Genomic DNA, 25138 nt, shown 5'->3' on the forward strand with positions numbered 1-25138 from the left:
GGGCTCCGTAGTTGATTCCTGACGAGATCTTATATAAGTGCGGTGATTTTGACTAGGTCCCTCTGGCTGGAATATGGGGAGCCATTGGATACGCTCCACTGATGGTATTAAGGCAGTATCGATCAAGGCAGTTTATACCGGTGACACAAGGGTTGGCACAATGTGAGTTCCCCTATAAAGACAACAATTATAAAAAGAGGGTTCGCGAGATATCGGATGCATGGAACCAAACTCAAGAATGAAAGGATTCACTGCAGTCGGCGACCCCACCCCGAATGAATGGTGGGGTAGGAGAGTCAACGACAACATCCCGAGGCAGAATCAAGGGAACACACAACCGATAGAGGAGCATTTACGGGTCATCCCATCTGAGTTAGAGATCATTAAGCAAGATTTTGAGAAAAGGTACTCGGAGTTGGGGAAGAAGATAGAGTAGCTAGAAGAAGATAAAATGAAGCTGGGCTTAGACGTCGATATCCGCAAGCTAAAGGCCAAGAAGTTAAGGAAAGGAAAGAACAAGGCCGAGGAAGATTTAGATAGTCTGAAAACCGATTACAAGAAGCTTCGTATAACGATAAAAACTGCCGGATTAGGTAAAACATCGGAGCAATGACGTCAAGAGATTAAAGAGGAAAAGACCAGAGCTGACCATTGGGAGAAAAGATTTCAAGATGCCCGAGTACGAGAGGACACTCTGAAGAAGAGTTTGTTAGAAACCCAAAATGAAAAGGAAAAGTTACGAGCTCGGGTGGCTGAATTGGAAAGATTACTCCAGCAACATCGTAGCCATAATTCGATAATTAAGCTAAAGGCTAGTTTGAGCAGGATCGAAGAGTTGAAAGGGAAAATAGAAGAACTCGAGACCGCACTGTGAGATAGCAAAATTCGAGTGGAACTTCTTGAGATAAACAACGACCATTACAGAGAACAGCTTCACCACTCTCAAAACCAGATTAGAGATAGAGACTATGTCATGGGCGAAGCTATAGCTCAAGTTTGGGAGATAGCTGATCACTTGCAAACCTTGGCAGTTCAGGCTGATATATTGAGCTTAAAGTACGAGTCGGAATCAGACCGAGGCTGAAGCTTAGCTTGGCTTCTTAAGAAAGTTAAGACTTTGGGCATTAGGGCGAAGTCGTATATGTAATCATCCATTCTATGTAAAGAAATTTTTTTTCTAGTGAAGTTCTTCTAATGAAATTGAATTGGAATTAATGCCTCTTTTTGCATCCATTCATCCATTTATTGCATATACATATCCCATAATCATTCGCTAAGGTTAGAATCATATAATTCGCAGTTGCAACACTTCAAATCTGGAACCATGCCATTCGTATAAAACGTGTAGACAAGCTAGAGCAATGGAGGCTGAGTTCAATGAAAGAATCGAAAGGATGGAAAGAGTCCAGAAGGAATTACAAGAACAACTGGCTAAGTCACAGCAAGAAACGAGGGATTTGATAGTAAGATCTCGAGAGGAATCACTTGAACAAAATGATCAAATGGCTAGAATGATGGAGATGATATCAGTTTTGGTTAAAGGAAAAGGACCCATGCAGAACCCCGACAATATGGAACCTCAATCAAGAATTAATCATGACCAGGATCCACTCTATCCCCCAGGATTCACTCCACCACATGCCTATGCAGCACAAAGAGGGTATACTCAAGGGGAATCCACAGGCCTGCCAATCCTGTAGTTCCAGATTTAGATGATCCAGTCGAAATAGCCAAGTTGAAAATAGATGATCACAATGCTCAAGAGAAGTATAGGAATTTTGAAGAAAGACTCAAGGCAATAGAAGGCACTGAAGTCTTCTCGGTATTAGGTGCTAAAGAACTCAGTTTGGTACCTGACCTAATCCTACCTCTGAAGTTCAAGGTGCCTGATTTCGAAAAGTACGATGGGACAAAATGTCCAAAAGCACATCTTGTCATGTTTTGCCCAAAAATGACAGGTTACGTGAACGAAGATAAGCTACTTGTACATTTTTTTCAAGACAGTCTAGTAGGATCGGCTCTTGTGTGGTACAACCAGCTTAGTAAGGAAAGGATCTGATCTTGGAAAGACTTGGCGTCGACATTCTGTGAGCAGTACAAGCATGTATCAGATATGGTGTCTGATCGGATGACTTTACAAATGATGGAGAAAAAGCCGTCAGAAACTTTTAGACAGTACGCGCAGAGATGGAGGGACGTCTCAGCCCAAGTGGAACCCCCACTAACGAAAACGGAGATAACCGTCCTTTTTATCAACACCTTAAAGACGTCGTTTTATGACAAACTAGTGGGAAGCACCACGAAGGACTTCGCAGATATTGTAATATCCGGTGAGCTTATAGAGAATGCTGTCAAGAGCGGTAGAATGGAAGGTCAAGAAAGTTCAAGAAGGGTAGCACCCATGAAGAAGAAAGAACCAGAAGCCCACATGGTGGGAATGGGAAGTCGTTATGCCCCTAATCCATATCCAAACCAACCCCGACCTCGAAGTTATCCACCTCCAAATTTCTACCCTTTACTACCAAGTACCGCCTCCTTCCTACCCCGTATACGCCACGAACAACCAAAGATCCGTCACCACATTCCCATAAAATACGGTACCCGCTTAAAGCCAGCCCAGAAACGAACCAAGACCAGCAAGGCCTAATCCCGAGAGACTGCAATTTACTCCTATCCTTGTGTCGTATGGGGAATTGTACCCAAAACTTCTAGAGAAACAGCTGATTTCTCCCCATTACATGGCACCCCTTAAACCTCCATACCCAAAGTGGTACGATCCAAACGCTAGTTGTGCATACCACGCGGGGAACCAGGGGCATTCCACGGAGAATTGCCTAGCCTTTAAGAGGAGAGTTCAAGGACTCATTGACGCGGGTATCCTACGGTTCGATAGTGCCAGTAACGCAACTGGGAACCCGTTCCCTAACCATGTTGAAGGGAATGTAAGCACAGTGGGGAAATAGGACGAATAGAAAGTCAGAAGGTGTGTTTCGGAAATAAGGACTCCTCTGCAGAAAATCTGGGAGGTACTGGTTAAGAAAGGATTGCTTTGGCACCTCGATAGAATTCTCAGAGAAGAAGGTCAAAGTTTTTGCAATTTCCATAGAATTGTAGGACACGACATTCAGTCGTGTGAGGAATTTAAAAGGTTACTTCAAGACCGGATGGATAATAAGAAGATTAAGGTCCTTAACAAGAGGGAAGAGACCAACGAAAGAGAAGTATGCACCTCTGACAACCAGTCATTAGGTCTCCTTTATAGCGTGGATCGACCGTTAATAATTCATTACGACGTGACGAAAGAGCCAGTGAAACCAAAAATGATAATCGAAGTACCGTCTCGTTTCCCGTACAAGGACGACAAAGCCGTACCATGGAAATATGACATCAATATCGTCACACCGGAAGATGAAAAGCTCAAAGCCATAACTAGAGATGTTGGAGAGGTAGGTCATTTTACCCGAAGTGGAAGATGTTATTCGAAAGAGGTCAAACCAATGAAGAAGAACAGTGACTGGAAGCAAAAAGGGAAAGCAGTGATGCATGAGGCCGAAGTCGAGTAAGAAATTCCACCCGTGCAAGAAACTAAAAAGCCTGTGGATAAGGAGGAAGCACAGGAGTTCTTGAAATTTATCAAACACAGTGAATACAATGTGGTGGAACAATTGAATAAGCAACTAGCACGAATCTCGATTTTATCTCTGCCGCTAAATTCGGAGCCACACCGAAACGCTTTGCTGAAAGTGTTGAATCAAGCTTACGTGGCAAACAATATATCCGTGGAGAAGCTGGATAGATGGGTGAACAACTTAAATGCGGATATTTTATTTCTTTTAGTGATGACGAAATACCACCCAATGGTAGAGGCTCCGTGAAAGCACTACATGTTACGACGCATTGCAAGGGCTACATAATACTGAATGTGCTTATCGATAATGGCTCAGCACTCAATGTCATGCCTTTGGCCACGCTTTTCAGAATTCTGATAGATCTGTCCTATTTAAGGCACTGTCATTTCACGGTAAGGGCATTCGATGGGACAAGGCGTGAAGTTATGGGAAAGATTGATATCCCTTTAGAAGTGGGCCTTTACATTTACAATGTCGAGTTCCAAGTTATGGACATCACACCCTCGTATAACTGCCTTCTGGGAAGGCCCTAGATCCATTTTGCTGGAGCAGTTCCATCCTCTCTCCATCAAAAAGTAAAGTTCATCATGGATGGTTGTTTGGCCACTTTCGAGGGAGAAGAAGACATTATCGCATCTATCTCTGCTGATGCGCCATATCTTGAAGTAAGCAAAGACGCAGTAGAATGTTCCTTCCGATCCCTTGAATTTGTCAATGCCACTTTTGTCGCTGAGGGAAATAGAATTTCGGTGCCAAAACTGTCGAGAAATACCAGAATGGGTGTCAAGTTGACTATAGGAAGGGGAGCTCGAGCGAGAAGAGGTTTAGGGAGATATCTATAAGGAATAGTCAGGGCTCTAAAGCCAGTACCACAAGGCTCAATACGGTTTAGTGTTCCAGCCGGACATGCGTCAAAGAAGAAAGCAGTGGAAGAAAGATCAGGAAAGAAGGATCGCGAGAACATTAGGCCGAGAATCAGAATGGGAGCCCATGGAATTCCCTCATTTGTCAAGAATATTTACGTCTGCGGGAATGATATACCCAGGGCAGTATAGTACACAAAGCACAATGTTAATGATCGAATAGGGTTTTCAGAATATTAGTATAAATGTCATTGACAAAGGAGCTGACGCGAATAAAGACATCTCAAAGATACGCCCTTGTCCCCCGGGTTTCATGTTGAACAATTGGACTGTCGAGGATCTTCTTATAGTTTATAAGTCTTTAGAGTAATGCTCAAACGTTAACATTCTTTTATGTCCTTAGATATAATAGAATTCTTTTGTAAGAGCTTGCATTCGCTCTTTATCATTTAAATGAATATTAATGAAGATGCATTTTGTCACGATTTTTCGCATTATCACTAATTCCATAATCATTTCATAGCCTATCTTTACACTTGCCTCATGCCATACCATAACATTCAGTTTGTTGGTTTCAATACTTGGATGCCCCTCTATAGTTTCCTTTTCCATTTAACTTTCAGGTGCTCAGATATCAATTGCATGAACAAACTCGTTACGAGTCCTGAAATCGATTTTGAGAAGGCTGTTTGTTTAGGAGAATTCGAAGCTGAAGAAAATGCTGAATGTACATACCCAATTTTGCCAAACCCAAATACATTTCAAACCCTTACTAACCCAAGCCTGTTTACAATATTTTCAGCCCAATTAGCCTAACCCAAGTACTACTAGCCCAATACCCTAAATTAATCTAGCCCAGCAACCCAAAACAAATCAGCAGATAGGAAACCCTAATTCCACTTGTTACGACACTAGCCATCATTATACATACCGGCACTCACTCTCCATGCCACCATGTCGGCCACCACGCACGCCACCGTGCCTCTGAGGGTCATCTGACACCTGCAAAGTGAAGCAAGCACCAAGACAGAGCAAGCGACAAGGAGCAATGGCAAGAAACGTAAAAAATGTTGTATAGAGATGTCTATAAAGGCCAGATCCGAATGTAATAGGGGTTCTTGACTTTTTTCATTCTAGCGATGAAAAAAAATACAAAAACAACAAGTAAAACACTCCATTTTCAGACTCAATATAGTGATTTCAATCAGTGTTTAAAGATAGAAGTAGCATTCAGACAAACAAAAAACCAAGATCAACAAATCAGGAGCTAAAATCAGAACCGATCTAAGGTGATTGTTTTTTTCTTTTATTTTAATTTCGTTTTTTGGTCGATTTCATACACATATATATATCAAAAAATATAATAAAATAACAGAATAAATAACAAAAAATAAAAAATTAAATTTTTTACCTTCTCCTACCATTGTGCACGGGTGGTTTGCCAGACAAGCGGCGAGCCTCCGGTGACCGGACTGATGATCGGCCCCTGACCGGAGGTCTCTCCTCTCCTTTCCCTTTCTTCTTCTCTCTTTTTTTTTCTCTCCCTTTTCCAAAAGAATTTTTTTTCAATTTTTTTTATCTTTTATAGGGGACCAAAACGCACCGTTTTGGTCCCCCTATCTTGACGCCGACGTTTTGAGTATGGGTCGGTCGACCCGACCCGCCTCCGGCGAGATCCGTGTTTTTAAAGCGGAAGGGCTATTTGCTAATCAGCCCTTCCGCATTTTCATATTTTGCAATCAAGTTATTTTGTTTATAAATTAGCCCTGAAATCTATTACGCTTTGCGATTTAGTCCTCCTTTCAACGACGCTGTTTCAAATGTTCGGTAAATTGCTTATTTAACCCTCTGCAGCTTACACGCTTTCAAATTGATCCTTTTATTTATCTTTTTGCTTTAAAATTAGCCACAACTCTGTTTTTATTTAATTTTAGTCCTTTTTTGTGTTTTTGTTGTTTATTCTTATTTTCTTATTAAATATTCTTATTATTTATATAATATTAGTACTATTACTATTACTATTATTATTATTATTATTATTATTATTATTATTATTATTATTATTATTATTATTATTATTATTATTATTATTATTATTATTATTATGTATTAGTTGATGTTTTATTATACAATTATATATTTATAATACGTATATATATACTTAATATAGTTGTATATGCCTAAGTATTATTACCCTTTTTATATGTATATATTACCTAAATGTTTTAGTATTATGTATATTCTTCATATATCGTATATATGTGTTCTTAATATACTATACTTTATATGTATCATATATTTTTAATGTCGTATTATTATGTTTTAATATTATATATTTTCATATTATATTATATACATATACTTTTATATATTACTATGTGTATATTTTGATATTATCATTATATATTTCTTATGTATCTCCATGTATGTATTTGATATTGTCCCATGCGTATGTTTATGTAGTCTTATTAACATTATTTATGTTATTAGCATTTTAAATATGTATCATATATGTTCATCGTTATATATTATGTATGTATATATATTTTCAATATTATTAGTCATATTTATATATATATATATATATATATTATTCCATGTACATATTTCTTACTCTTATGTATATATATATATCCTTAGTACCACGTTACATATATATTGTGTATATACTTGTTTTCTTACCCCTATTATATTCATTGTTAATACATTTATTTTTTTATATGTATACATACCCTTTTGTAATAGTATTTTTACACATATATGTATATATTTTATTTTATTGTTGCTAGTTATGTACTTTTTTACTATCTTATACGTATTTCAAACATTATACGTATAGTATATTTCTAACACTACTACTATTTATATATATTTTACGATATACTCTTAATTATCTTCATATGTGTATTCATTGTATTCTTATTACGTTCTCGTATTCAATGCTAACATTGCATTTGATCTTGCATGCACGGTTATTATTTTCTAATATTATTGTTATGTTTGTTATTTGTTTCAAATGTATCAAGCCGTTTCATTTGCTTATTTTCATTTCGTATCAATTATGTCTTGCATCCTCTTGAAAATTACGTTCCGATTTCCTAATTAATTTCAATAGTCAAGGCAATATATCGATTTAACATTAAGTCATCATCGCTATGTCGGGTGAACGTCAATTGACTCGTGTTAAAGCGATATACCCTTCTCAAAAAATGGAATAAAATAAAATTTCTCGTTTTTTAATCGGATCACGACTAAATTTTACATTGAACCCGTATTTTTGAAAATCAAGACAACCTGTGTTTATGAGATACCAATTTACGGGCATCGCGAGGTGCTAATACCTTCCTCATGCAGAATCAATTCTCGAGCCCTAATTTTTCTCGGTTTTAACCTAGACCTAAACTCACCTTCTTTTGTTAAAAAAAGAAATCTAATAGGTATCCGATCGTACCTAGGAAAAAGGATCGGTGGCGACTCCCGGTTTATTTTAAAATCAAATTTTAGTTTTCAAGTTTTCAATAGATCGCCTCAATTAGCGACCGAAACCAAACAAATTTTTACATCGCTACAGTTGGCGACTCCACTGGGGACGAAACTTGCGAGTAGAGTCGAATTAAACACGTTTTGTCAAAATTTTCAAATTTCTTTGTTCAAAGTAAATATTTGGTCGTGATCCGAAAATCTCGTTTTCAAAATTCATGCATTTGTATCGTGTTGTAAATATTTCTTCTAACTTGTTATTTGGTTGTTTTTCAGTTTTCAATTTTTATGGTTTTAATTTTGGTTTAGTGTCTTTAAGTAAAACGTAAAGGTTTATGAGTTTTTCCCTACACACCGTGCACTTGCATTTTCGCATAACATGAGTTCTCTACCCGGGCTCCGTCCGTTTAAGTGAAAGTAAACGCTACACCTTCGTGAGTTAACTCGTCCCTCCGCACAGGCTAGTGAATACTTTCGGGTTACATATGACTTATGCTTTCGTGAGTTAACTTGTCCCTCCGCATAGGCATAAGTAAATGTAATCCTCGAATTGAACTCGTGAGCTGTGATGGGTTATGACCGAGGCTTCGTCTGATCTTAGCAGATGATAGTACGAGCAATTCGAGTACCTGTCTAGAACCGAGACTGCATATAATGAACCATACGAGCTATCCAATTAGAACCATGCCGAACCTCTATCCGCTTATAGTCACCAAAATAAGTACACGGGGAAAATACCTTTTGCCTTTCATTTACACTGTTTATGCAAAATAATTGGATTGGGTAGTTTAATTTGTTTTTCAAATTATATTTGTTGTGTTTACTAACCAAGCTTGTTTGTTTTTATTTTTATTTTCGTCATGCATCATAGGCATCATATTAGGAAGGTGTTGATTAAAGGTTGGTTGCCAAAAAACGGGTTTCTGATGGAGGAGTCAATTACACAAATAATCGAGAAGAATACTGTGGTTCGGGACTGGTCTCTAAAAACTCAGAGAGAAAAGAGGGATAGTCTAGTGGAAGGGTGTGTTGCCAATTTGCCCGAACATATAACTGTAAATGTTCGCCAAAATAACCTTGAGGATTTGGTTCGAATTTGGAATCAGTGGGATTCAGACACTAGAGACATTTTCACTGAGAGGTATGGAGATATAGCTCACCTGATCACCATCCGTGTAGACGAACAATTGATTCAAGCCATGGTTCGATTCTGGGACCCTGCCTATCAGTGTTTCACCTTCAATCAAGAAGACATGACTCCAACCATAGAAGAGTATGCTGCTTTACTCCACATCGACAATGTACAATTCGGCAAAATATATGGGAAGGAGCCTAATCCGATGACCTTCAAGAAAAAGTTAGTGAGACTGACAGACATGACTGATGCATGGGCTGAAAAACAGATAAAGAAAAAGAATGAAACCATTTGCATTCCATGGTCCTCCCTACGAGATTTGGCTCAACCATCCCGACATCTTTGAAAAGGGTAAATCTATTCGCTGGCCATTTATGGTTTGGTCATTTTCCCAAAAGTTCTCGGACATCTCGAAGTTGCAGTAGTTGATTTCTTCGAAAGGTTAAAACAAGGAGTCAACCCTGTCTCGACTATCCTAGCCGAGACCTTCAGGTCCCTGAGTACTTGTCGAAGGGTTGGAAAGGGACGAATTAGTGGATGTGCTCAGTTGCTCAATGTTTGGATTTTGAGTCATTTTTGGAAAGTAGAGCGCACTCCGTTCCATATGTTTTCAAAAACATTTACCCCGCTAGAAGCTTACCTCAAGAAAGAATGGCCGAAGGAAGTCACCTAGCAATATGGGGTATTAGTCTTTCAGAATCTTCGCGCCGAGGATATAACATGGAGAGCACCCTGGATCCGTCCTTCAGTTCTGCTATACAAATGTGGAAGCCAAGATTGGGTACCTTTACTCGGGTTATGGAGAGGAGTTGGATATGCTCCGCTATTGGTCCAAAGGCAATTTTCTTGCGACAATTCCTACCCATAACGGAGGATTAGCACGATTCGAGTTAAGCTTTGGGTGAAGGATATATGAAGAGAGTCCGAGACACCGCAAAGTCTTGGAAGGAAATTCATTTCATGGAATTAGCCTTGTATGCTGATACCCTTACCCAAGATTACGACATATGGAGGAAGCAACGGGTAAATAGTCAGCAAATCTCGTCAACAAACTACACCATTGAGAATCCTTTCTCGGAGGAAACGCCGTCTGAGCTAGAAATGGCAAGACAAGAATTCGAACGAGAAAAGGCCAAGATGTCTCGGGACCTTAGTGCCCTTCAAGAAGAAAACTATCAACTGAAGACTGAAGTTCAGGTTGAAAGGTCCAGAACTGAAAAAGTACAAAGAGAAGCCGAGATCATGAGAAACGACTTAAGGGACCTTCATTTGGAAAACAAGAAATTAAGAAACACTATAAAGAATAATGGGTTGGGCAAGTTGATAGCAGAGTGGAAGGAAGAAATTAGCAATATCAAGGGAGGAATGGAATTTTGGAAGGGAAAAGCAAAGAAAGAGGAGGAAAAGGCTGCGCGCGCTGTGATAGACTTAAGAAGGAAGAACGTCGAGTATGAAATGATGACTGCAGAATTTGCGAATAGTCAGTCTGAACATCAAGAATTAAAAAGGAAAGCACGAGATCTAGAAAATATACTGCAATCTCGTCAACAACAATTAGATAACCTCTTGAAGGCTCTAAAAGAAAAGAATGATCAGTACGATAGGGACATTCATGCGTATGAAGTAACTCTCAAAGAAAAAGAAATACAACTCGACTTCTTGATCAATGAAATTCGCAAAACGGCTATGCTAGTTGTTCAATTATCAGATGAAGCTGAAGTTCTCAGTTGCCAATTCACTCCGAGCCAAAGATCGAGCATATCAGAGTTTTTAGAGCAAGTGAAGAAACAAGGCAATGTGGCTAGGAAATTTGTGTAACTATTGGAAAAATGGAAACTTTTTTGTAATAGACTATGTTGATAAATAAAATGCCTAAATATGGGGCTATCTTGAAATCAACACCAAATTGTTGCATGTTTACTCATAACTAACATTTATGCATCATTTATTCTTTGGACATTCATCCATTCATATACTCATTCATTCATCGCGTGTACATATCACCATAATCATCCACCGAAACTAAAGAACCGTATAATCTGCAGTTGCAAGACTTCAAATCTGGAACCACGCCATTCTTATAAAACGCGCCGACAAGCTAGAGTAATGGAAGCTGAATTCAATGAGAGAATTGAAAGGATGGAAAGGGCTCAAAAGGAATTACAAGAGCAACTGGCCAAATCGCAACAAGAGACGAGAGACCTAATGGTGAGATCTCGAGAGGAATCACTCAAGCAAAGAGATCAGATGGCTAAAATGATAGAGATGATGACAACTTTGGTCAAAGGAAAAATGCAGAACCCCGATGTTATGGAACCTCAGTCAAGAATTCACCACGATCAGGATCCACTCTATCCCCCGGGATTCACTCCACCGCCCGCATATACAACACAAAGAGGGTATATCAAGGGGAACCCACAGGCTTGGAACATCGACCTATACCACCTGCTCCACCCACTAATTTGGGGCAAGGAATATTCACGCCAAACCCAGGGGCTAGTCCTGCTGATCCACTAGTTTCAGATCTGGATGACCCAGCAGAGGTAGCCAAGTTGAAATTGGATAACCATGACGCAAAATATAGGAGTCTAGAGGAAAGACTCAAAGCAATAGAAGGCACTGAAGTCTTCTCCGCACTAGGTGCCAAAGAACTCAGTTTGGTACCTGATCTAATTTTGCATCCGAAGTTCAAAGTGCCTGATTTTGAGAAGTATGATGGGACAAGGTGCCCAAAAGCATATCTCATTATGTTCTCATTTAAAAATGACCGGTTATGTGAACGAGGATAAACTACTCATACATTGCTTTCAAGATAGTCTAACAGGTCACTCTTGGTGGTACAATCAACTTAGTAGAGAAAGATTCGATCTGGAAGGACTTGGCGTCGATTTTTTGCGCAGTACAAGCATGTATCGGATATGGTGCCAGACCGTATGACCTTGCAAATGATGGAGAAAAAGCCATCAGAGACTTTTAGACAGTATGCGTAGAGATGGAGAGACATCTCAACTCAAGTGGAACCTCCACTAACAAAAAACGGAGATAATCGTTCTCTTTATCAATATTTTAAAGGCACCGTTTTATGACAAATTAGTGGGAAGTGCCACGAAGGATTTCGCGGATATTGTAATATCCGGTGAACTCATACAGAATGCCGTCAAGAGCGGTAGAATGGAAGGATCAGAAGGCTCAAGAAAAGCAGCACCCGTAAGGAAGAAAGAGCCAGAAACTCACATGGTGGGAACTGGAGTCGTTACATTCCCAATTTGTATCCTAACCAACCCCGACCTCGAAATTATCCACCCCCGAATTTCTATTATCCCCCTCAAACCCCTTACTACCAAGCACCACATCTGTCCTACCCCGTATACGCCACGAACAACCAAAGACCCATCACCACTTTCCCACAAAACACGGTACTCGTCCAAAGCCAACCCAGAAACGAACCAAGACCAGCAAGGCATAATCCCAAGAGACCGCAATTTACCCTGTAGCGACGTAAAAAAAAAATTTAGCTTTCGGTCGCTAATTGAGGTAATTTATTGGAAATTTGAAAAACCGACTTTCGTTTTTTTTAAAAAAGGGGAGTCGCCACCGATCTTTTTTTTTAGGTGTAATCGGACACCTAATAAATCATCTTTTTTGAAAAGAAAATTTATTTGAACAAAAATGAAGGCCAAATTTGGGTCTACGCAAAAATCCAGAGAAAAATAGGGTTCGGGAGTCGGTTACACACGAGGAAGGTATTAGCACCCTCGCGACGCCCAAAATTGGTATCTTGTTAAACACGCGTTGTCTTTAATTTCAAAGAACGAATTCAATTTAATATTTAATCATGATCCAATTGAAAAATGAGAAATTTTAAAACACGAAAATTTTGAAAACACGAAAATTTTTGAAACCTGAAATTTTTTTTTAGAAAAAAACACGAAAAAATTTTGGAAACACGAAAAGTTTACAACACTAGAATTTTGACAAATTACCTATCCTCATCTGCATTTTAAAAATAAAATTTGATCACTTATCAATAATCACAAAAATAAATATCTTATTTCAAAACACATAATTTTTCGATTTTTCAAAAGGACGTCCCATTTTAACACGAGCCAATGATATTCACCCAACATAGCGATGAAATCAACGACCTTATGTTAAATCGATCGTTGCCTTATTTATTGAAATTAATTAGAAGAAGATAAAAATATTTCTAAAATAATAAAAAGAAAACTAATAATAATGTTGAAATAATATGTGATCTAAAATATATATTAAATTCGAATGAATAAATAATATTAAAAGGGTAAGAATATACCAAGTCCAATATTATGGGTTACCAAATTAATCTCTTTTCTCCTCGGGTTGCTGAAATGGGCCTTTGTTGGTGATCGCCTTTGGATTAGATTGCATAAATAGAGTTGGGTTGACCCGACTATTTAAAAATTTATTTATTTATTTTATTTTATTTTTTCAAACCAAACTAAACCCAACTCACTAATTTAAAAATAATAATAATAATACAAACCAATCCAACTCACTAACTTAATAAACCCAACACAACCAACCCAACCAACTAACTTAACATATCACCCAACCCACTAATTAACCCAAACTAAATTTAACCCATCAAACCTTACATAAACCAACCCATTAACTAAAATATTTCTTTCTTTTTTAATACTACCCCCAAAACAAATAAATCTCCAAAGACAAACAAAGAAAGAAAGAAGAGATCCAAGCTTCAAGCACGAACCCTCTTTTCCTTCCACCGTAGGCGCCACCAACACCATCGTATCGCCAAGTGAAATCAAGCTACGGGTAGTTGAGATTTGGGTTTTGGGGTGGCTTATAATCGATTGGCTCGGGTATTTAGAGTGAGTTTCGGTTTGGGAGCTTGGTTGTGGTGTTAATGGTGGTTAGTCCTTGGTTGCTTGGTTGCTTGCCGGATATTGAAGTTTTTTTCTTGCTTAGATTGCTGAATGTTCCTTTTTTTGGTTTTTTTTTTGCTGAAAATTTTTTGCTAGAATTTTCTTTGCTGAAATTTTTTTGGCTGGAATTTTTTTGCTGAAAATTTTTTTGCTGGAATTTTTTGCTGGAATTTTTTCCAACGTGTCAATATGTGGCAAGGGAAAATTATCTTTTGGGCTTGCTCGATTCAGGTTACGGTAATCCACGCACATTCGTACTTTGCCATCTTTCTTTGGTACCGGGACTATGTTAGCCACCCATTCTGGATATTTTGAGGCTTGTAGGAAGCCAGCATCAAATTGCTTCTTGACTTCCTCTTTTATCTTCAACAACATCTCAGGCCTCATCCGTCTTACCTTTTGTTGAACAGGCTTGCATTCTGGCTTTAATGGGAGCTTATGGACCGCTACATCTTCATCCAATCCTGGCATGTCCTGATATGACCATGCGAATACATCTTTGTATTCGCGGAGCAAAGCAATCAAATTATGCCTGGTGCCCCCTGAAATAGAAGTCCCAATCTTCACTTCTTGCTTCCTTTCTTCAGTTCCCAGATGTATTGTTTCAACAGATTCTTGATGAGGCAAAATCTGTTTATCCTCTTGTTCCACCATTCTTAGCAAATCAGGAGACGAGACATAGTCTTCAGTGTTTTCTTCGGTTTAAAATTCTCCTAAACAAACAGCCTTCTCAAGATCGATTTCAGGACTCGTAACGGGTTTGTTCATGCTGTTGACATCTGAGCACCTGAAAGTTGAATGAAAAAAGGAGACTATAGAGGGGCATCCAAGTATTGGAACCAATAAAAGAAATGGCATGGCATGAGGCAAATGTAAGGACAGGCTATGAAATGAGAAAATGATTATGAAATTAGTGATAATGCGAAAGATCATGACAAAATGCATCTTTATTGATATTCATTTAAATGATAAAGAGCGAATGCAAGCTCTTTCAAAAGAATTCTATTATATCTAAGGACATAACAGAATGTTAGCGTTTGAGCATTACTCTGAAGACTTATAAACTACAAGAAGATCCTCGGCAGTCCAATTGTTCAACATGAAACCCGAGGGACAAGGGCGTATCTTTGAGACGTCTTTTCTCGAGTCAACTCCTTTATCAATGACATTTATACTGATATTCTGAAAACCCTCTTCGATCATTATCATTGTCCTTTGTGCACTATACTGCCCTAGGTATATCATTCCCGCAAACGTAAATATTCTTGACAAAGGAGGGAACGTTATGGGCTTCCATTCTATTTCTCGGCCCAAAGTTCTCGCAATCCTTCTCTCCTAATCCTTCTTCCACTGTTTTCTTCTTTGACGCATGTCTGGATGGAACCCCAAACCGTATCGGGCCTTGTGGTGCACTGGCTCTAGGGCTCTGACTATTCCTTGTAGGTACCTTCCCAATCCTTTCCTTGCACGAGCTCCCCTTCCTACGGTCAACTTGACACCCATTCTAGTATTTCTCGACAGTTTTGGCACCAGAATTCTGTTTCCCTCAACAACAAAAGTGGCATTGACGAATTCAAGGGATCGGAAGGAACATTCCAATGCGTCTTTGTTCACTTCCAAGTACGGTGCATCGACAGAGCGAATCGACAATGTCTTCTTCTCCTCGACGGTGACCAAACAACCGTCCATGATAAATTTCACCTTTTGATGGAAGGATGATGGGACGCTCAGCAGAATGGATCCGTGGTCTTCCCAAAAGCGCTTATAAGAGGTGTAATGTCCATGACTTGGAACTCGACATCATAAATGTAAGGCCCACTTCAAAGGGATTTCGATCTTTCCCATGACTTCGCGCCTTGTTCCGTCGAATGCCCTTACCGTGGAATGACAGGGCCTTAAGTAGGACAAATCCATCGATATTCTAGAAAGCGTGGCCAATGGCATAACATTTAACGCTGACCCATTATCGATGAGTACGTTCGGTATTATGTAGCCCTTACAACGAGTCGTGATATGTAGCGCTTTCACCGAGCCTCTACCATTTGGCGGTATCTCATCATCACTAAAAGAGATGAAATTGTCCGCATTTAGATTATTTACCCACCTATCAAGCTTCTCAACGGATATGTTGTTGGCCACATAAGCTTGATTTAACACCTTCAATAAAGTATTCCGGTGTGGCTCTGAATTTAATAGTAGAGATAAAACTGAGATTTGTGCTGGCTGCTTACTCAATTGTTCCACCACACTATACTCGCTGTGCTTGATAAATTTCAAGAATTCCTGAGCTTCTTCCTCATTCACAGGCTTTTTGGTTTCTTGCACGGGTGGAATTTCTTGCTCGACTTCGACTTCGTGCATCATTGCTTTCCCTTTTTGCTTCCAATCACTATTCTTTTTTACTGGTTCGACTTCTTTTGAATAACAACGCCCACTGCGGGTAAAATGACCTACTTCCCCAATGTCTTCATTGTGGCTTGGGCTTTTCCCTTCAAAGCGATGATATTGACATTGTACTTCCACGATACTGCTTTATTATCCTTATAAGGGAAAGGAGATAGTACTTCGATTATCATTTTTGGTTTCACCGGCTCCTTCTTCGTGTCATAATAAATTATTAACAATGGTTGGCGCTATACGGAAACTCATTGATTGATTGTCAGAGGCACATATTTCTCCACTATCGGCCTCTTTGGCTTTACAAAAAATCCCAATCTCCTTGTTATCCATCACATTTTGCAGTAAATTTCTGAATTCCTCGCAGGACTGAATGTCATGCCCTTCAATGCCATGGAACTCACAAAAACTGTGACCTTTTGCATATTTTCCTTCAAATATTCCGTTAAAATGATAGAGCAACCCTTTTTCAACTAGTACCTCCCAGATTCTCTGCAGAGGTGTTTTTATTTCAGTAACCCATCTTCTAACTTTCCATTCGTCCACTTTCTCCACTATGCTCACATCCCTTTCAGTATGGTTAGGGAATGGATTCCCAGTTGCATTACTGGCACTATCGAATCGTAGGATACCGCATCAATGAGTCCTTGAACTCTTCTCTTAAAGGCTAGGCGCTTTTCGTGGAATGTCCCTAGTTTCCGTATGGTATGCACAACTAGCTTAATTGTATGTTTTAACCTCAATGACAGTATGGAATATGCAATGAATGAATGAATGCATAAATGAATGCATGAATGTTAAATGAATATCATCATGAATGAATATGCAAAATTTGGTGTTAATTTCAAGATAGCCCTATTTAGGCATTTCTTAATCAAAGGAGTATTACACAACGTTTGGCCACTCGATAATTGACTCCTCCATTAGAAACCCGCTTTTGGCAACCAATCTCTAATCAACACCTTCCTAACAAGATGCCTTCGATGCATGATGAAAAATAAAATACGCATAAACGACCTTGGTTAGCGCAACACATATAAACAGAGAAAAAGCGTGGAAAATCTAACAAATTAAGCTACTTGGTCCAATGGGCTCGATTCCCTTGCTTAGAAAGTACAAATGTAAAAGAAATAGAAGGTAAGATGTGCTTTTCCCGTGTACTTATTTCGGTGACTACTAAACGAGCGGAGGTTCGGCATGGCTCTAGTTAGGTGGCTCGTATAATTTATTATATGCGGTTTTGGTTCTAGATAGGTACTCGAATTGTCCGTCTTGTCATCGCTAAGATTAGTACGAAGCCTCGATCATAACCCATCACAGCTCACGAGTTCAATTCGAGGATTACATTTACTTATGCCTATGCGAGGGACAAGTTAACTCACGAAAGCATAAGTCATATGTAACCCGAAAGTATTTACTAGCCTATGCGAGGGACGAGTTAACTCACGGGCGTGGCGTTTACTTTCACTTAAACGGACGGAGCCGGGTAGAGAGCTCATGTTATGCGAAAATGCAAGTGCACGTGTGTGGGGAAAAATCATAAACCTTTACGCTTTACTTAAAGAAACTAAACCAAAATTAAAACCATAAAATTGAAAACCTAAAACAACCAAATAACAAGTTAGAAGAAATATTTACAACACGATACAAATGCATGAATTTTGAAGACGAGATTTTCGGATCACGACCAAATATTTACTTTGAACAAGGAAATTTGAAAATTTTGACAAAACGTGTTTAATTCGACTCGACTCGCAAGTTTTGTCCCCAGCGGAGTCGCCAGCTGTAGCGACGTAAAAAAAAAATTTAGCTTTCGGTCGCTAATTGAGGTAATTTATTGGAAATTTGAAAAACCGACTTTCGTTTTTTTAAAAAAGGGGAGTCGCCACCGATCTTTTTTTTAGGTATAATCGGACACCTAATAAATCATCTTTTTTGAAAAGAAAATTTATTTGAACAAAAATAAAGGCCAAATTTGGGTCTACGCAAAAATCCGAGAGAAAATAGGGTTCGGAGTCGGTTCGCATACGAGGAAGGTATTAGCACCCTCGCGACGCCCAAAATTGGTATCTTGTTAAACACGCGTTGTCTTTAATTTCAAAGAACGAATTCAATTTAATATTTAATCATGATCCAATTGAAAAATGAGAAATTTTAAAACACGAAAATTTTGAAAACACGAAAATTTTTGAAACCTGAAATTTTTTTTTAGAAAAAAACACGAAAAAATTTTGGAAACACGAAAAGTTTACAACACTAGAATTTTGACAAATTACCTATCCTCATCTGCATTTTAAAAATAAAATTTGATCACTTATCAATAATTACAAAAATAAATATCTTATTTCAAAACACAGAATTTTTCGATTTTTCAAAAAGGACGTCCCATTTTTAACACGAGCCAATGATATTCACCCAACATAGCGATGAAATCAACGACCTTATGTTAAATCGATACGTTGCCTTATTTATTGAAATTAATTAGAAGAAGATAAAAATATTTCTAAAATAATAAAAAGAAAACTAATAATAATGTTGTAATAATATGTGATCTAAAATATATATTAAATTCGGAATGAGTAAATAATATTAAAAAGGGTAAGAATATATCGAAGTCCAATATTATGGGTTACTGAAATTAATCTCTTTTCTCCTCGGGTTGCTGAAATGGGCCTTTGTTGGTGATCGTCACTGGATTAGATTGCCGCAAATAGAGTTGGGTTGACCCGACTATTTAAAAATTTATTTATTTATTTTTATTTTTATTTTTTTCAAACCAAACTAAACCCAACTCACTAATTTAAAAATAATAATAATAATACAAACCAATCCAACTCACTAACTTAATAAACCCAACACAACCAACCCAACCAACTAACTTAACATATCACCCAACCCACTAATTAACCCAAACTAAATTTAACCCATCAAACCTTACATAAACCAACCCATTAACTAAAATATTTCTTTCTTTTTTTAATACTAACCCCCCCCATAACAAACAAATCTCCAGCAGCAAACAAAGAAAGAAAGAAGAGATCCAAGCTTCAAGCCGCCGAACCCCTCTTTTTCCTTCCACCGTGCGCGCCACCAACAGCCATCGTATGCGCCGCGTGAAATCAAGCTACGGGTAGTTGAGATTTGGGTTTTGGGGTGGCTTATAATCGATTGGCTCGGGTATTTAGAGTGAGTTTCGATTTGGGAGCTTGGTTGTGGTGTTAATGGTGGTTAGTCCTTGGTTGCTTGGTTGCTTGCCTGATATTGAAGTTTTTTCTTGCTTAGATTCTTGAATGTTCCTTTTTTGGTTTTTTTTTGGAAATTTTTGTTGGAATTTTCTTTGCTGAAATTTTTTGGCTGAAATTTTTTGTTTGAAATTTTTTGTTGGAATTTTTTCTTCGGAAAATTTTTTTTGGAATTTTTTTTGGAAAATTTTTTGTTGTTGCTGGAATTTTTTTGCTGGAAAAATTTTTTTTTGTTGCTGGAATTTTTTTTGCTGGAATTTTTTTTTTGCTTCCCCCCCTTTTTTTACACTTGTTTTCATGGCTTTTATAGCCTTTACACTTTCATTTTCTATTAGTTTCTATCTCTTCATTGCTGCTTGCAGGGTATGGAGGTGCCAAGCATGCGGGGATGGTGTTGGCAGAAGCATGGGGCGTGGTAGCCAATATGGTGGTGACCAAAGATGGTGCTAGTGTCAGAGGAAAGTGGGGTGTGGTAGCCAAGGTTTCTTGTTGTCTGTTTCTCTTCTTTTTCTTTTTTTTTTATGTTGGGCTAGTTGAGTATTGGGCTGGTGGTATTTGGGCTATGGGATTTGGTTTGTTGGTTTTGGTTTAATGGGTCTTGTGTATTGGGTAGGTGGGTCAAAATTGTAAATGGGGCAAAATTTGGGCTATAACATACCTCCATCCCTGTGTCGTATGGGGAATTGTACCCAAAACTTTTGGAAAAACAGCTAATTTCTCCCCATTACATGGCACCCCTTAAACCTCCATATCCAAAGTGGTACGATCCAAACGCCAGTTGTGCATACCATGCAGGGAACCAGGGGCGCTCTACTGAGAACTGTCTTGCTTTCAAAAGGAGAGTTCAAGGAATCATTGACACGGGTATCCTACGATTCGATAGTGCCAGTAACGCCACGGAGAACCCGTTCCTTAACCATACCGAAGGGAATGTGAGCACAGTGAGGAAAGAGGATGAATGGAAGGTCAGAAGATGTGTTTCAGAAATAAGGACGCCTCTGCAGAAAATCTGGGAGGTATTGGTTAAGAAAGGATTGCTCACACTCGATAGAATTTTTGGAGAAGAAGGTCAAAGTTTTTGCAATTTTCATGGGATTGTTGGACATGACATTCACCATGTGAGGACTTTAAAAGGTTACTTCAAGACCGGATGGATAATAAGGAGATCAAAGTCCTTAACAAGAGGGAAGATGCCAACGAAAGAGAAGTATGCGTCTCTAATAGCCAATCATCAGGGGCCCCTTATAGTGCTGATCGACCATTGGTAATTTATTACGATGCGATGAGAGAGCCGTTGAAACCACAGATGGTAATTGAAGTACCGTCTCCTTTCCCGTATAAAGACAACAAAACAGTACCGTGGAGATATGATGTTAATATCGTTACACCGGAAGTTGAAAAGTCCAAAGCCATAACTGAAGATGTCAGGGAGGTAGGTCATTTTACTCGAAGTGGACGATGCTATTCTAAAAAAGTTGAATCGGTAAAGAAAAGTAGCGACTGGAAGCAAAAAGGGAAAACCGTGATGCACGAAGTCGAAGTCAAGCAGGAAATTCCACCCATGCAAGAAACTAAAAAGCCTGTGAATGAGGAAGAAGCTCAAGAATTCTTGAAATTTATTAAGCACAGCGAGTATAGTGTGGTGGAACAATTGAGCAAGCGACCAATGTGAATCTCGCCTATCTCATCATTAAATTCAAAGCCACACCGGAATGCTTTATTGAAGGTGTTAAATCAAGCTTATGTGGCCAACAACATGTCTGTCGAAAAGCTTAATAGGTGGGTAAACAATCTGAATACGGACAATTTCATCTCTTTTAGTGATGATGAGATACCGCCAAATGGTAGAGGCTTGGTGAAAACACTGCATATCACGACTCGTTGTAAGGGATACATAATACAAAACGTACTCATCGACAATGGGTCAGCGTTAAATGTTATGCCATTGGCCACACTTTCCAGAATACCGATGGATTTGTCCTACTTAAGGCCCTGTCATTCCACGGTAAGAGCATTCGACGAGACGAGGCGCGAAGTCATGGGAAAGATCGAAATCCCTTTGGAAGTGGGCCCTTACATTTATGATGTCGAGTTCCAAGTCATGGACATTACACCTCTTATAACCGCCTTTTGGGAAGACCTTGGATCCATTCTCGCCGAGCGGTCCCATCATCCCTCCATCGAAGGTGAAATTTATCATGGATGGTCGTTTGGTCACGATCGAGGCGAAGAAGACATTGTCGCATCTATCTCTCGCTGATGCGCCATACCTGGAAGTAAGCAAGGACGTAGTGGAATGTTCATTTCGATCCCTTGAATTCGTCAATGCCACTTTCGTCGCTGAGGGAAACAGAATTCCGATGCCAAAACTGTCGAGAAATACCAGAATGGGTGTCAGGTTGACCGTAGGAAGGGGAGCTCGTGCGAGAAGAGGTTTAGGGAGACATCTGTAAGGAATAGTTAGGGCTTTAAAGCCAGTGCACCACAAGGCCCGATACGGTTTGGGGTTCCAGCCTGACATGCCTCAAAGAAGAAGACAGTGGAAAAAAGATCAGGAAAGAAGGATTGCAAGAACTTTGGGCCGAGAACCAGAATGGGAACCAATAGAGTATTCTCCTTTGTCAAAAACATTTACATCTGCGGGAATGATATACCTTGGACAAGATGGTCCACGAAACACGCTATGGTTAATTGAAAAGGGCCTTCAAAATGTCAGTATAAATGTCATTGACAAAGGGGCTGATGCAAGTAAAGATGTCTCGAGGATACGCCCTTGCCCTCCTGGTTTCATGTTGAACAATTGGACTACCGAGGAGCTTCTTGTAGTTTATAAGTCTTCAGAGTAATGCTAAACATTAACCTTCTATTGTGTCCTTAGATATAATAGAATTCTTTTGTAAGAGCTTGCATTCGCTCTTTATCATTTAAATGAATATCAATGAAGATGCATTTTGTCATGATTTTTTCGCATTATCACTAATTTCATAATCATTTTCTCATTTCATAGCCTATCCTTACATTTGCCTTATTGCCATGACATAACATTTTGTTTGTTGTTTCCAATACTTGGATGTCCCTCTATAGCTTCCTTTTCCATTCAACTTTCAGGTGCTCAGATATTGACGACATGAATAAGCCCGTTACGAATCTTGAAATTGATTTTGAGAAAGTTGTTTGCTTGGGAGAATTTGAAACCAAAGAAAATGCTGAAGATTACGTCTCGTCTTCTGAATTGTTAAGAATGGTGGAACAAGAGGATAAACAGATTTTGCCTCATGAAGAATCTACGGAAATAATAAATTTGAGCACTGAAGAGAGGAAACAAGAAGTGAAGATTGGGACTTCTATTTCAGAGAGTACCAGGCATAGTTTGATCACTTCACTCTGCGAATACAAAGATGTTTTCGCATGGTCATACCAGGACATGCCAGGGCTAGATGAAGATTTAATGGTCCATAAGCTCCCATTAAAGCCAGAATGCAAACCATCCAGCAAAAATTAAGACGGATGAGACCCGAAATACTGTTGAAAATAAAAGAGGAAGTCAAGAAGCAATTTGATGCTAGCTTCCTACAAGCCTCCAAATATCCAGAATGGGTGGCTAACATAGTCCCGGTACCAAAGAAAGATGGCAAAGTACGAATGTGCATGGATTACCGTGACCTGAATCGAGCAAGCCCAAAAGATAATTTTCCCTTGCCACATATTGACACGTTGGTGGACAACACAGCAAAACATTCATTGTTTTCTTTCATGGATGGATTCTCGGGGTATAATCAGATCAAGATGGCCCCTGAGGATATGGAGAAAACTACTTTCATAACAATGTGGGGAACGTTCTGCTACAAGGTGATGCCATTCGGGTTAAAGAATACTGGGGCAACATATCAGAGGGCTATGGTAACGTTATTCCATGACATGATGCATAAAGAAATAGAGGTCTACGTCGACGACATGATTGCTAAATCCCGAGGGGAAGAAGAGCATGTAGTGAACCTCAAGAAGTTGTTCGAAAGGCTGAGAAAGTTTCAGCTAAAGCTTAATCCAGCCAAATGTACATTTGGGGCTACCTCGGGAAAGTTGCTAGGCTTCATTGTCAGTGAAAGAGGTATTGAAGTTGATCTAGATAAAATAAAAGTCATCCAAGAATTACCACCTCCGCGCACGCAAAAGGAAGTTAGAGGATTTTTAGGGAGATTAAACTACATCGCCCAATTTATCGCTCAACTTACCAACCAATGCGACCAATCTTTCGCTTCTTCAAAACATAACCCGGGAGAATGGAACGAGGAATGCCAGGTGGCCTTTGATAAGATAAAACAATATTTGTCTAGTCCTCCAGTGCTAGTACCGCCAACTCCTGGAAGACCATTGATATTGTATTTGACTGTGTTCGAAAGTTCAATGGGTTGCATCTTGGGCAACACGACGAGTCGGAAAGAAAGAAAAGCGATCTACTACCTCAAAAAAGTTCATCAATATAAGGCAAAATATTCGTCCATTGAGAAATATTGTTGCGCTCTGGTTTGGGTAGCTCGGAGACTCAGACAATATATGTTGTATCACACGACATGGCTAATTTCAAAGCTGGACCCAATAAAATACATGATGGAATCCCCGGCACTATCAGGAAGAATGGCACGATGGCAGATCCTCCTTTCGGAATATGACATTGCCTATGTAAGTCAGAAGTCGATAAAAGGGGGCACAATAGCTGATTTCTTAGCAACTCGAACGATAGAGGAATATGAGCCTTTAAGATTCAATTTTCCAGACGAAAACTTAATGTGCATCACAAAAATAGAATCCGAGTCATCAAAAGAGAAGTCATGGAAGATGTGCTTTGATGGTGCGTCAAATGCTTTAGGGCATGGAATTGGAGCAATCTGGTATCACCAGACGGAATCATTATCCGCTTATCGCAAGACCGAACTTCTTCGTACCAATAATATCACGTAATATGAGGCTCAGATCATGGGGCTTCGTGCGACTATCGAACGAAACATCGAGATCTTGGAGGTGTACGGGAACTCAGCCTTAGTGATTTACCAAATCCGTGGAAAGTGGGAAGTGAGGGACTCAAAATTGATTAAGTACAGCGATTTAGTGGCTGGATTGATCAAGGAATTCAAAGAAATAACTTTTCATTACTTCCCACGAGAAGAGAACCAACTGGCTGATGCCCTGGCCACTTTGGCTTCAATGTTCAAAGCAAGTAGAGAAGCAGAAATAATGCCCCTCAAAATGAGCATATACGAGGTCCCTGCACACTGTTGTAGCATTGAGAAAGAAGTAGACGGACGGCCTTAGTTCCATGATATCTTAGAATATATCAAGAATCAAAGGTATCCCGAATAAGCGAATGAGAACGATAAAAGAACAATTAGAAGAATGGCAGCGAGATTTGTTCTTGATGGGGATATCCTATATAAAAGAGGAAAGGATCAGATGCTTTTGAGATGTGTGG

The 25138-nt window shown here is 39.1% G+C and overlaps 1 long non-coding RNA gene across 1 annotated transcript; it reads left to right on the top strand.

Annotated features, from left to right (window-relative positions):
* The first annotated feature begins 19422 nt into the window (after positions 1 to 19422).
* LOC128285577 (uncharacterized) lies at positions 19423 to 20078 on the top strand. The gene is made up of 2 exons (XR_008276053.1): positions 19423 to 19656; positions 20034 to 20078. It is a non-coding gene; the product is annotated as an uncharacterized LOC128285577 (long non-coding RNA).
* The last annotated feature ends 5060 nt before the right edge of the window (positions 20079 to 25138 follow it).

The sequence above is a fragment of the Gossypium arboreum genome, chromosome 12, assembly GCF_025698485.1.
Source record: "Gossypium arboreum isolate Shixiya-1 chromosome 12, ASM2569848v2, whole genome shotgun sequence".
NCBI classification, from domain to species: Eukaryota; Viridiplantae; Streptophyta; class Magnoliopsida; order Malvales; family Malvaceae; genus Gossypium; species Gossypium arboreum.